Genomic DNA, 12,128 nt, shown 5'->3' with positions numbered 1-12,128 from the left:
TCAGTTCAGTCTACATTTTTAAAAGACTTCTTGTCTTTTCTCATTTCCTTGACCATTTTTCATGCTTGCAATTTCCTTGCTTTTACCTCATCAAAAACAAGCCCTCCTTCCTTGAATTCAACCTTAATCACATTAGTGTTATGAGAAGTCATCCCTGACATTGGATGCCTCTTCTTTGAGACATCCAACAATTGCAAGGTTGTATACAGTTTCTTTGAATCTTTGAACACAATGTTAAGAGAGAAACCTAGATTTCACTAGCTTTCTGCAACAGCTGACTCAAAAAGGAGAGATTAATAAAAAAAAAATCCCTGAAGTTTCTCAGAAAGAAGAGGGGGAAATTATGAAAGAAGTTCAGGCTAAAGAATTTTCTATATGTAAACGATCTTACATCAGGAACAGCATCCTAGCTGAACTTCCTAGCTCTGCTCTGCAAGCACACCCTCAGCTGTGATTTGAAACTCCTGAATTTAGGAGTCCCTATTCCAATCCTGAAGGGTATCTCCAAAAGCAGAAAGGAACCGTGCTGCAGAAGGGAACTCCAAGCTGAGGTTTAGTTGGGTTTCTGCTGCAGATACCCTTCATGCCTCCAGAGGAGAACAGCCAATATGGCAATCCACTCAGGCACAGATTCTCCAACTCTGAACAGATATTCAGCGATGCTTAGAGCTGATGAATGCAAGAGGGTGTTTTAAAATTATTTTACTGCTCTCTTGAACAAGTAATCTGACATTTGAAACTCACTGGAAACACAGTCCAGATCACAATCTTCAAACAGTCACAATCACCATGCTGAGTATCGCTATCTTACATCAAAATGCAACCGTTTTCTTAACATGGATTGATCAACAAAGCAGCCAAGCCAGTATGTTGCCGGCAGAGCTTCAAAGGAAAAGGCTTTCAAAATAATAGTTGTTGATTAAAACGGTCTCCAATAGCACCACTTTAGACTAAATTGTCATACGTAGCCCAAACCCAACTATTATGAACAGGAGAAACCTACATAACTCAGACCACAGAAATTCTCTCATCAAGGCCTTAATTTCTAGCTTAGGCATAGAACAGAATAATCTCATACAGTTTGACCAGCATTCAGACAACTGCTTACATTTCTCTAAACCCTTCCACTTGTTTTAATGCCTACCAATTATTTTAACATTTCTCCATCGACAACAGATTTTTACAAAAGGAACTTAATTACAGAATCATCTGGTTGGAAGAGACCTTTAAGATCAATGAGTCCAACCTTTCACCCTGCACTGCCAGGGTCCCTAAACCATGCCCCTCAGCATCACAGTTACAGGGCTTTAAAACCTCCAGGGATGGGGACACCACCACCTCCCTGGGCAGCCTGTTACAATGCTTAATGACCTTCTCTGTAAAGAAATTTTTCCTGATATCCAACCTAAATTTCTCCTGATGCAACTTAAGGCCATTCCCTCTCGTTCTGTCATTCATAACATGGGAGAAGAGACCGATCCCCACCTCCCTACAACCTCCTTTCAGGTAGTTGTAGAGAGCGACAAGGTTTCCCCTCAGCCTCCTCTTCTCCAGACTAAACATTCCCAGTTCCTTCAGCTGCTCCTCATAAGGTAAGTTCTCTAAACCCTTTACTAGTTTCATTGCCCTTCTCTGAACCTGCTCCAGGACCTCAACATCCTTCTTGAAATGAGAGGCCCAAAACTGGACACAGTAGTCAAGGTGTTGTTTTTAAATCCAGTCACCTCTGAAAATCAGGACCACCCTCTGTTTAGCATGCACACGCAGGCAGGCATTTGTTAGCGCCTCACAGACTCTGTCTTAATCTGTAAGTTGATCGGTGGTGAAGTAGTTAAAAGAAAGGACATGTATTGGCATATTGTGATTTCAAAGCTCAGAGCCAGCATTGCTTCTCAATCTGCAACACAGGGAGACTATCAAACCCTTGCTCCACTGCAGCACCCCACCAACTGCAAGCAACTGTGCAGCAGTGGAGAGAATTTTGAAGTATCAAAATTATTTTGGAATTTGAGTCTTCTTGACTTTTAGAGGTATTCAGATTTCTAAGAAAACCTGAGCTTTTGATGGGGGTGAAGGAACAACAAAACTACACTGAGAATGCTGTTGAACTTGAGTTCAATTGGAGCCATAGCTGAGAAATATCACAGCTTCCCCCTTGTCCGCCTTAACAGGAAACCTCTATCTACTGTTCCTCTAACTCCTTCCACAAACACACAGAGCAGTCTGGACGCATTACCCATTTCCTCCCAACACACAGTTGTTTATCTCCTTAGCATCTGTCATGGCCTAGATGTTTGGAGCTAGTGCTACGCAAGTTGCTGCTATGTAAATTTAAATCAACTGAGTTGAAAGGCTTCTATGAGACCCCAAAACAAAACAAAACAATTTTTAAAAAAAAAAGGGAAGAAGAAAGGGAAGAGAAGAGAGAGAAGAGAGAGAAGAGAAGAGAAGAGAAGAGAAGAGAAGAGAAGAGAAGAGAAGAGAAGAGAAGAGAAGAGAAGAGAAGAGAAGAGAAGAGAAGAAGGAAAGGGAAAAGAAGGGCAGGGAGAAGGGGGAAGGGCTCTTCTAATTAATGGGTGCCCTAGGCAGTATTTGGAGCAAAGTCCATGGGAGTGAGTTTTCCCTCAGTGCACTGCCTGATATCTCAGGAAAGACACAGCACCTTCTCATTTTCATCCATGGCATTTCCAAAGGTTTACTTTGCACACAGACATGGGCACTAATAATAATTTTTCATTTGAATTTTATTTTTTCTTTTTTTGTTGAAATGGCAATGCTCTGAGCTGTGCACAATGCAAGCCTAGAGGTCTGCTCAGATTTGATGTCTCCAAAGGCAAGGTCAGAGACACATCAGGGCTGTGTCTTCTCTGTGGCAGCAGTATGGTAGGAAACCCTTAGCCTGGCACAGACCGCCACCTCTGCTTTGCATTCAAGGACACAGTGATGATTCAGTTTGGGATTATTTTAAACTATGTGGCAAGCCATTATCCCAAGTTCCCGAGCTGGAAACCTTGTGACTTTCTGTCATTTCTCTTCCCTATTTATAAACCTCTCCCTTCTTTCCCTCAGCCCCCTGCTCCTGCCTCTCCACCCTGACCTGATTCTGTGCACTCCTAGAGGTGAAACTGAAGAGCTGCAGTTGTGACACCACTGTTCATGTGTCATACTGTAACTGGGTTTCCACATCCTCCTCACTCTGTTGTAAAAGCAGTCGAAGAGGAAGAAGGGCAAATAATGAAATATAGGAAAGCAGGAAAAGAGGAAGTAGCCGAGAGACAGCAGCCCAACTGAAATGCTAAGAATTATGGAGAAGTGACAGAAAGGGAAGCACAGACCAGGAATTACACTTGGTGGCTTAGCAGAAAAAAAATTTAAAACAAACAAAAAATATAGGCTTAGCCTTTTCTGCCTCTGCAGCAGTCTTCCAGATTACTATTCCTCTCTGACTTTCACCCAGTTGACCTGCATTCCTCTTCCCACCTCCTTTAAGGCAGTTAGCAAACTGTGCTACTCTGTGTGAGGCTGGACTTCACCAAACCTGAACCACCCACACCCTACTCTCCTCCATCTTCATATCAGCCAAGAGGAGGCACTGCTCAAATCACTCTCAGAAAGAAGAGGGAAATCAAACATGAAGAAAAGGTCTCAAAATGACTAGCCTTGCTGTGGGAAGGCTTAATTAGGCAACAGTCTCGTTTGCTGAAGGCAGCCACTTTGGACAGAAGGGTGGAAGAGTACAGAAGGAAATTGGCTAAAGCAGAGTAGGGATTGCCTAACTAGGCAATCCCGCCCGGTTGACAGCAAATGGAGCAGACAGCTTAGGAAGTCCTTCCACTGAGATCGTGTACTGTTCAGTCCTGCTTGTTCAGAATGAAACTTGGCTGGAGCAGAAAGCGTTTGAAATTCACATGAAGAATTTTCTCTTCTCCATTCGCAGGCAAAAGAGATACAAAGCAGAACATGATCCTCTTTGAGAACAGAGAAGGAACCAGCTTTTTACACTCTCCCATTTCTCAGGGAGTTTTCAGCAAGAATTTTTCTGATAAAGGACTGAGTAGAAAGTAAAAACTTGAGAAATGATCCTCTGTAAATATTACAACACTAACAGTTATGTGTCGCTTTCGAGTCAAGCTCCAGTCTTTATCTTATCTGGTGGCTAACTGAATTCTGTAGTTTCTCAGGAAGGTAGTGGTGAAATCCTGCATGCAAATGAAGACAGGAGTGTTACACAAAGGTGTACTGCGGTACAATTATTTGTTCATGACTGCATGAAAGCTACCCTGTTGGAAGAGCTCGTTCAAAACCATTTGTGGCTATTCCCCCGCAAAGGAGGCTGTCAGGAGGTGATAAGAAATGGGTATTAGTGAGGCTTCACTTTCTTCGAAACACTCTTGCACAGAGAATATCAACAGGCTCAGCTATTTTCCCTCAGATAAATTCTATTTTCCACAGATAAATTCACATTTATCTGTGAATTAGGAAACTTCTTCTGGGCCAGTCGATCAGTGTTCAGTTCTTCAGCGTAAGTCAATGTATTTTGGGACGTGCGGGGCAGAGGATAGATGACTTCACCTGTGTAGGAAGGAGTTAGCACTTTCCTCTTGCAAACAACAAAAATCCTTTAGACTTTATGACTGTTGGAGACCTGCACTGCATGTCCCATCCTGCAGCTCTGACCACTCTTCCATTTCCCTACCGGTACAGCACGAATACCTCCAGTTCACAGTGGCATAGTTTATATACAGCGTTATTTTTCTAGGGATGGCAGGGTGATCAAGCTGTGTAATACCCATGTAGACATATGTGAGAGGGACTATGACCATTGTCAAGGTTTTGTCTGGCTTGTCATGTCCTACCTATTACAGAGAAGGGCTGGTGTATATTTTGAGGGTCATGACCTGCCTTCTTCTGGCTTTACTAGTTCTGGTCTGGTCTTAACTTCCGTGGAGCTCCTCTTGATTTAGTACAGTATTTCCAAAGACAAAAAATAGTCACGTAGCTGCTCAAGAAACAACGCTATGTCAAGTCAAATGAGTATTGTAAAAGAGAAATTTGCTATGGATATTCTCCACAGCAAATGGATGCAATTTTTCTATTTGATTTTGGATGAGAAATGTCAAGCAAAAGAGGCAGAAATATGACCATTTTCCTGTCAAGCCAGTCATAATGTTACTTACTGTTAAACCAGGGCAGCTGAAAATAGCTAAGCATTGACCTCTACTGCAGTCCTAGCCATAAGGAAAGGCATGAGTAGTTTGCTTGCTCGGTTAAGGAGCAATACCACAAGGGGATTTTTATGCTGATGTAAACTTGGAGAAAAGAGAACATTAAATAGCAATAGAAATGGGCAATGTTTGGTCCAGAACTATTCCCAGTTTCTCACCAATTATAAATAGTACTTATCTTTTATAAGCCCTTTCTTCACAAACAGTAGCTTTCTGTTTCAGCCTATAGAGAATTTGATAACAAACGAAATGTTATGAACTCAAAGAAGGACAGGGCACTGGATGCAGGCTGAGGAAATCTAGGTTTAATTCCTAGCTCGGCCACAAACTTCCTGTGTGGCCATGGGAAAGGCACTTAATCCATCATGTGCCCTCACTTCCCTATCTGCACAGTTTTCAATTCTTTTTTAATGGGGATACGATTATTTTTTAATTTTTTTTTTTTAATGAGGAAACTCAAGAGCTATGTTGCTGTCTTGAGTGATTCCTACATCTGGGTACATGCCTCTTAAGTGTCCTAACATATGAGGCTGAAATCTGGCCATCCACTGGTCACCTCCTGGCACGTGTCCCACAGAAGGTGACTAGGAACCATGGGGCAGGCAGCAGCTGTAGCTCAAGAGGCTACAATACCTACAATACCTGACGTAGGTATTTCTGAAAATACCACCCGTAATCTGTGATGTGTCCTACAGAATTATACAAAGGTAGAATTATTGTCCAGTTTAATAAACCTTGGTTACAACCATAAAGTACTGGATAACCATCACTTGGAGCCCTCAGCCAGCTCTTCCTTCTCTGGGATTGCTCCAGCTCAAAAGTAGGCTTTTTCTTCCTCAGACTAGTGATGTAGAAGCAGGAAAGGAATGATGTTTTTCCTCAGCTGGCCTTTTCTTATGCTACCACTCTGTTTCAAGAGATGTAAAAATGCCAAAGGCAACTACCTCAAGAAAAAGAAAAAAAAGCATAATCTGTTTAAAATATCTAAACCAGTTTTTAACTTCCCGCCACACTGCATCCAGCATGGCACAATTTATCAGTGGTCCGAGAAAGGAAACAAGAGAGGAGCTCAGCCTGTACCTTTTTTTTTTTGTAGGAAATGACTAAATACTGAAAACTGTGTCATCTCCAGTTCAACTTCATAGCGCTCCTCTTACACATTCAGTTATGAGGTGTGAAATCTCACTCCACAACCAAATTTCTAGAGGTTTTTTTTCTTTTTTGTAATGCAAAAGATCTTCAGAAACAACTCAGCAAAGAGAAAAGCCTGGATGAGAGTATGGATCTGACCCCCTGAAATTTCAGCTTATATAACAACCTTATCCTCAGCTTCCCACCCTCCCAGGACCAGCCTAAATCACTGCTGTCATGCTGGCACCAGGCTGGAATTCCACGCATTGCACTGGCACAACCTGGGACTTCTGCCTGTCCAAATCAGGCACAGAGCTGGAAATCAGCCCTTTTTCCAAAAGTCTGAGTGATACAGTGAACTACTCCTCTGCACTAAGATCTAGGCTAATTACAAGTCAGGAAATTAATTATTTCCTGATTCTCAAAATAATCTAATCATTTGCCGCCAGTATTTATCCCCTCGTGTACCATCACCAAATCCTTCATTTATTTATGTTTAACTGTTTTATGTTTTCGATCTCACTTTTCAAGCTAGAGATGCACTGTTTAAATCAAAGCTGAGTACTTTGAACCAAACCAGTCCCATCGCACCCTGAAAGAACACACAAGGCTATTTTGCTGCTGCTATTAGAAAACCAACTTTGCTCTCTGGCCTCCAGAATACTACTTATTGTTTAGATTCCACAGCACAATTGATACATCTCATTGTGCCCTACCTCACACTTGCCTCAGCTAGGACTTGTAAGGCTTAATTAATCAGTCATGTATATATAGCCTTAATTGGATTGCAAGCTCTTTGGGGCGTGCTGTTGGTGTTTGTGCAGTGTCTAAAGCAACAGAGCTCTGTTCCTTTGCCAGGAACCCTGTGCCACAACAAGAATTCATAGATTAAAAAAACAAAACAACTGGAGAAACAATTGGCAGTAGAAACAAAACAATTGGCAGCAGAAACACCCAAAGCTTAATTAAATCCTCATCCCAGTCTTGCATAAATAGTAAGAGCTAACATGAACAGAGGACGTGCAATTACATGCAACTAGAACAAGATCTGTGCTGTGAAAACTGCCACTAAGCAGTCAGAGAGCGACCAAAACTTGGCCTCTCATAAGGGCTGATGATCTCTTCAGACTATCAGCATTGGCATTTTCTGCCCTCTCAGCATTTATGGAATATTTGAAAGTGTCTAGCAGGCAAAGTTTCTGTCAAACTTCCTCTCTGCTCTTAGTCCCATGTCCTAGACAGTGTGAGTGCCTTTTACTTGGAGGAATCCTTTCAAGGATCTGCCCAGGAAAGTGCTTTTCAAATATTGCAAGGGAACAGACATTACATTGCATTTTACCAAACATAAAGGATTCTAAGTGTAGAAACACCCAAATGCGTGCCCTAATGTGCTATTACACATTAGGAAATCTTCTTTCCCATGAACTACCAAGTTACACCTCCTTGTTGCTACCAAGCCAGAGAGAGATTGCATCAGTTCTATGCATTCCAAGGTCCATAATTTCTTACTAACACCCAGTGTGGCTGCACTAAGAGTGAGGCAAATGGAAAGTGTGAAAAATCTTCCCCACTGAGATGTAAAGCAGCTCTACAGAAGTTGCTATTTCTATTTAACTAAGGTAAACTTTCATATCTGTGCTGTGGACATGCTGCACTGAGTAGCATAGTGTGAGGTCAAGAAAGGAACTGATACCCTGCTAACTCCACCACCTAGGAACACATACGTCTGGAAATACATTTTGGGCTGACACAGCTCACAGCCAGGCAAATTTTGTCAGAGGCTGCAGCAAGTTTGAAGAGCAAAATGCAGTCCCTGGCCTTCCTGTGTGAGGACTGGCATTTGCTGTGCTATGGTGGATTTTTTCACTCTTCTTTACTCTCGGTGAGACAGAGTACAAATAGTTATATTGGCTGCATACTTCCTGAGAACACAGTGATCCACACATTCTGGGCTGCGGGTTGTGTTTTTCAAGTTCACCCTCACCTGGTAAACTGGTCAGCAACAAGAGACAGAAATATGGGACTGGCGAATGATGCTTTGTTCATCTAGAGGAGAGCATGGCAAGGAAAGTTGCCTCTGCCTTGCGCAACACAAAAAGACAAAATTGTGGTGGCTGAGTATATCTGAGCACATAAGGCATTCAAATCCCAGTGATGCCAGTATCCTACCAGCAGGCCTTTAGTCTCTTGCATCAGAGCGGTGTTGAGAGCTCTCCTTGCCACCAGGACAAATGAAGCATGGCTTATCCACAGCTTCAAATTCATTACCTCTAAGGCACCATGGAGTCTCAGCAAAGCTGATGTGACCCACAGGCTCACACCTTCAGGGTAACAGTCTCTCAAGCGCTCATGGAACAGAATGTTAAAAGTTTCGTTTTCTGTTGTCATCTTTATCAAATGAATGTGCAGTGGCTGTTAGTAGTGCAGGGTCGTGGCGTGCTGCGACAAACCTTCCCAACAAGTCTTGTGAAATTTGTTTCTGCTGATGCAAATGTGCTATTTGCTAGAGCTCCCCATTGCTATCTGATGAACTCCCATCCTATGCCTGAACGTGAAAAACACAACCCACAGCCCAGAACGTGTGGATCACTGTGTTCTCAGGAAGTATGCAGCTAATATAACTATTTGTACTCTCTCTCACTAAGGGTAAAAAAGAGGGGTGAAAAAAACCACCATTGCACAGCAAAGTCCAATCTTCACGCAGGAAGGCCAGGGACTGCATTTTGCTCAACTAGCCTGGCCTTTGTCAGGGGTTATATTTTGCACTCAGCTGTAGCTCCCCAAGACGTGCATAGGAAGATTCCTTGAATATCACTGTCACTTTCTGGGAAGAGAAAGCAGAAGGATCCATCACTACATGTTACAGTGCTTCTTTTAATCTTGCTTTTGTATTAATTAGCTCAGTTAGCTACTGAATCATCTCTCAGAAAGTTATTGGGTTAGGCATGCATTAGTTTTTAGTGGAAAGCTGTATCTCAAATGAGATACACAATATATGATATCTGCATTAGATTATTTCAATACATCAGCCACCTATTCCTCTGCTGTGAGGACCAACATCCTCCAGAACTTCCCTGTGCAATCCTGTATTTGGTATAGGACTGTAAAAGAATCTTCTAAGAAAAAATTTCATCAGTGTATCCCTCACTCTCCATTACAGACCTTTGGAATAACAGTGTAAGAAATTAAGCAAATAAACACCTAAATGCGGGAAGGAACAGCACTTATGAACTGCAGGAGAGAATCCCAATATCCCCTGTATCCCTTCACTGCTGAGCCACCAGCGGCAGGCAGGAGAGCCTCTCCAGGGCATCGCCTTAGGTGAGGAATGCCAGAAGGAAGGATTGATTGGGGTGTATGTCTCTCCTTTCCCCAGCTTCCCACATCTTCATGAACTCCTTGGTGGTCCTTCTAGTACCATGATCTGTTTGCCTTCACAGCTGCCTCAGTCTGGCAGCAATACACAGACTGCAAAAGCCACAACGGGTACAAGCAGGTCTTCCTCAGCTGCTGCCCACTTCCCAAATGGAATTTACACTTAGGTTTCTCATAAGGATACAAACAAATTAGCAGGAACTAACCTTTTCCTCTTTTAGGTTTGAAAAAAAAAAATTGTATGACATGGATTTATTTTGCAGAGTGTGTGTTGGATAGGTCCTTTCTTTCTCTCCTAAAAAGAATGAAAAGCTTAGCTTTCAAGATAAGTGCTCCTTTGCATATGTGTGCTGACTCTTGGAGATTTTTTTTTTTTTTTTTTTTTTTTTTTTTACACAGACATACACACAGAAGAATTTGATTTTGCAGGCATAGAATAATTTTATGTGTGCTGACAGACATTATCTTTGTACACACACGTGTCTATGTGTGTGCATTTACACACGCAAAAGAGCGAACATAGAATAAATGGTTCCTGTTGGCTGGAAAACACATTGTCATTTCCGGCTTCAAAGAGAGCATTAAAGAGAAGACATGAATTACAAAAAGTTTTAGAAATGAAAAATATTTTTGCATTGTCTCCTTAACAACATATCACGCATGATATAAATCAGTCTCTTTCACAGCACACAGGAAAGAGCTTAGTAGCGATTGTTACACAGTACAGCTAACGTACAGACCCATTAATGCCTAATTACATAATAAACAATATTGGACTCCTTTAGTCTGTTTTGCAAGGAGAAAGAAAATTCCACTTAACACAGCTATGAGCCCATGATGGGATACTGGTTTTACCAGGATCTACTAGCAATGTGGTGGTAAGATTAAACAAACTGTTGTTACACAAGAGGTAATGCCTCAGTACTATTATTCCGTCCTCATCTTTTACATGTGTTGGGCTCCAAAGCCACTGAAGTCTTTTGCTAGCACAATTATAATTTCTCATTTTTATTTCTACTTGCTATTATGTGGACAAATGGGCAGGAAGCTCAACCCCTCCCCAGAAAAACCTACTTCCCATTTGACTTCTAGACAAATTGTTGTAGGTCCACACCTGCAACAGATGAAGTCCCAGTGACCACACTGGCCCTCAGGGCTTCCTCCCCTCCCCTCCAATGTTCAGCTATAGGAGGTGCCAGTTACAAAAGACCTTGGATTCTGGGAGGAAAAAGGATGAACCCTGACTCAGAAAGGCAAGCGCCATGTGAGCGTGAAAGAGATGTTCTCACCTCTTCTCTCACGGCTTCAGCCTGAGGAAACCAGGAGGGATGCTTTACTTTGGAGAGACAGAGAAATCCACAGCCTGACTTGTGAACACAGCCAGCTAGGGATTGGGGTAGGGATGGATCACAGACAATTCGACACTTCCCTTGGCCACACAGGTGTTTAAAACCCTTTGCAAATCTGGACGCAAAACCCAAACGGTGAGTTTCAGTCCACCTCATAATACGGTAAATAAATTTTTCATTGTGAATTCTATATGTCAATGTGTTTTTCTCCACTGAAAATAAATTCTCATATGGAAAGACCCAGAAAGATTCCTCTGAAACCCAGAAGCAGTACGGAGGGTGCGAGAAACGGCAGTGTTCCCTAGCAAGCAGTCACCATTTCAGTGCTAATGAAACCATCCCGCTTCAACACCAACCACTGCCACCACTTCCGAGCATTGCAACACATATTCACAGCAGGAAAAAACAGGCTCAATAACTCAGTCCATATAATGCTGAGGTGCACAGTACTGTGAATAATCTCCCTCCAAAAGAACCCTAAAGCATCATTAAAAATCAGAACTCAAAGCTCTTAGCTTAGACAAAAAACCAAAACATAAAAACCACTGAAGATTTGTGAAGTTCAAATCCATAGCCGGGATGTTGGCTGGTCACAGCTTCTTACAAATACAGGATGCTTTTAAATGATGAAATATGGAGAATGAATATTTCCTCTTCTATTAATTGCAACACAAGCTGGAAGTGTCACCAACTTTAGTTAAAACCCACCTTTCCATTGCACTAAACATTTCTGTTACATTACTTAATCATCAAGGAGGGCAAAATAATTTGCAGATACTTTGTTACGTGAAGAAATTAGCAATTCACCTTTAAAGCTCTCATTTTTATTTATTTTTTTTAAAGGAGGTGTCAGGGAGCAGGCAAGTTTTTACATTGTTCCATAAAATAATCTAGAAGTTACCGAAAACTCTGGTAAGAGCCACTTCCTCAGAAGGAACATTTCCAGGGTGAAAAACCAAATGGCGTTTGTGAAAGTTCTCCTTACTCTTCAGTCTCTTCTCTTTTTTTTTTTTTCCTCTTTAAACTCCAATATGTGACTTGGAAGAGC

The sequence above is a fragment of the Buceros rhinoceros genome, unplaced genomic scaffold, assembly GCF_000710305.1.
Source record: "Buceros rhinoceros silvestris isolate BGI_N320 unplaced genomic scaffold, ASM71030v1 scaffold9788, whole genome shotgun sequence".
NCBI classification, from domain to species: Eukaryota; Metazoa; Chordata; class Aves; order Bucerotiformes; family Bucerotidae; genus Buceros; species Buceros rhinoceros.
Note: the sequence above shows the minus strand (reverse complement) of the source record.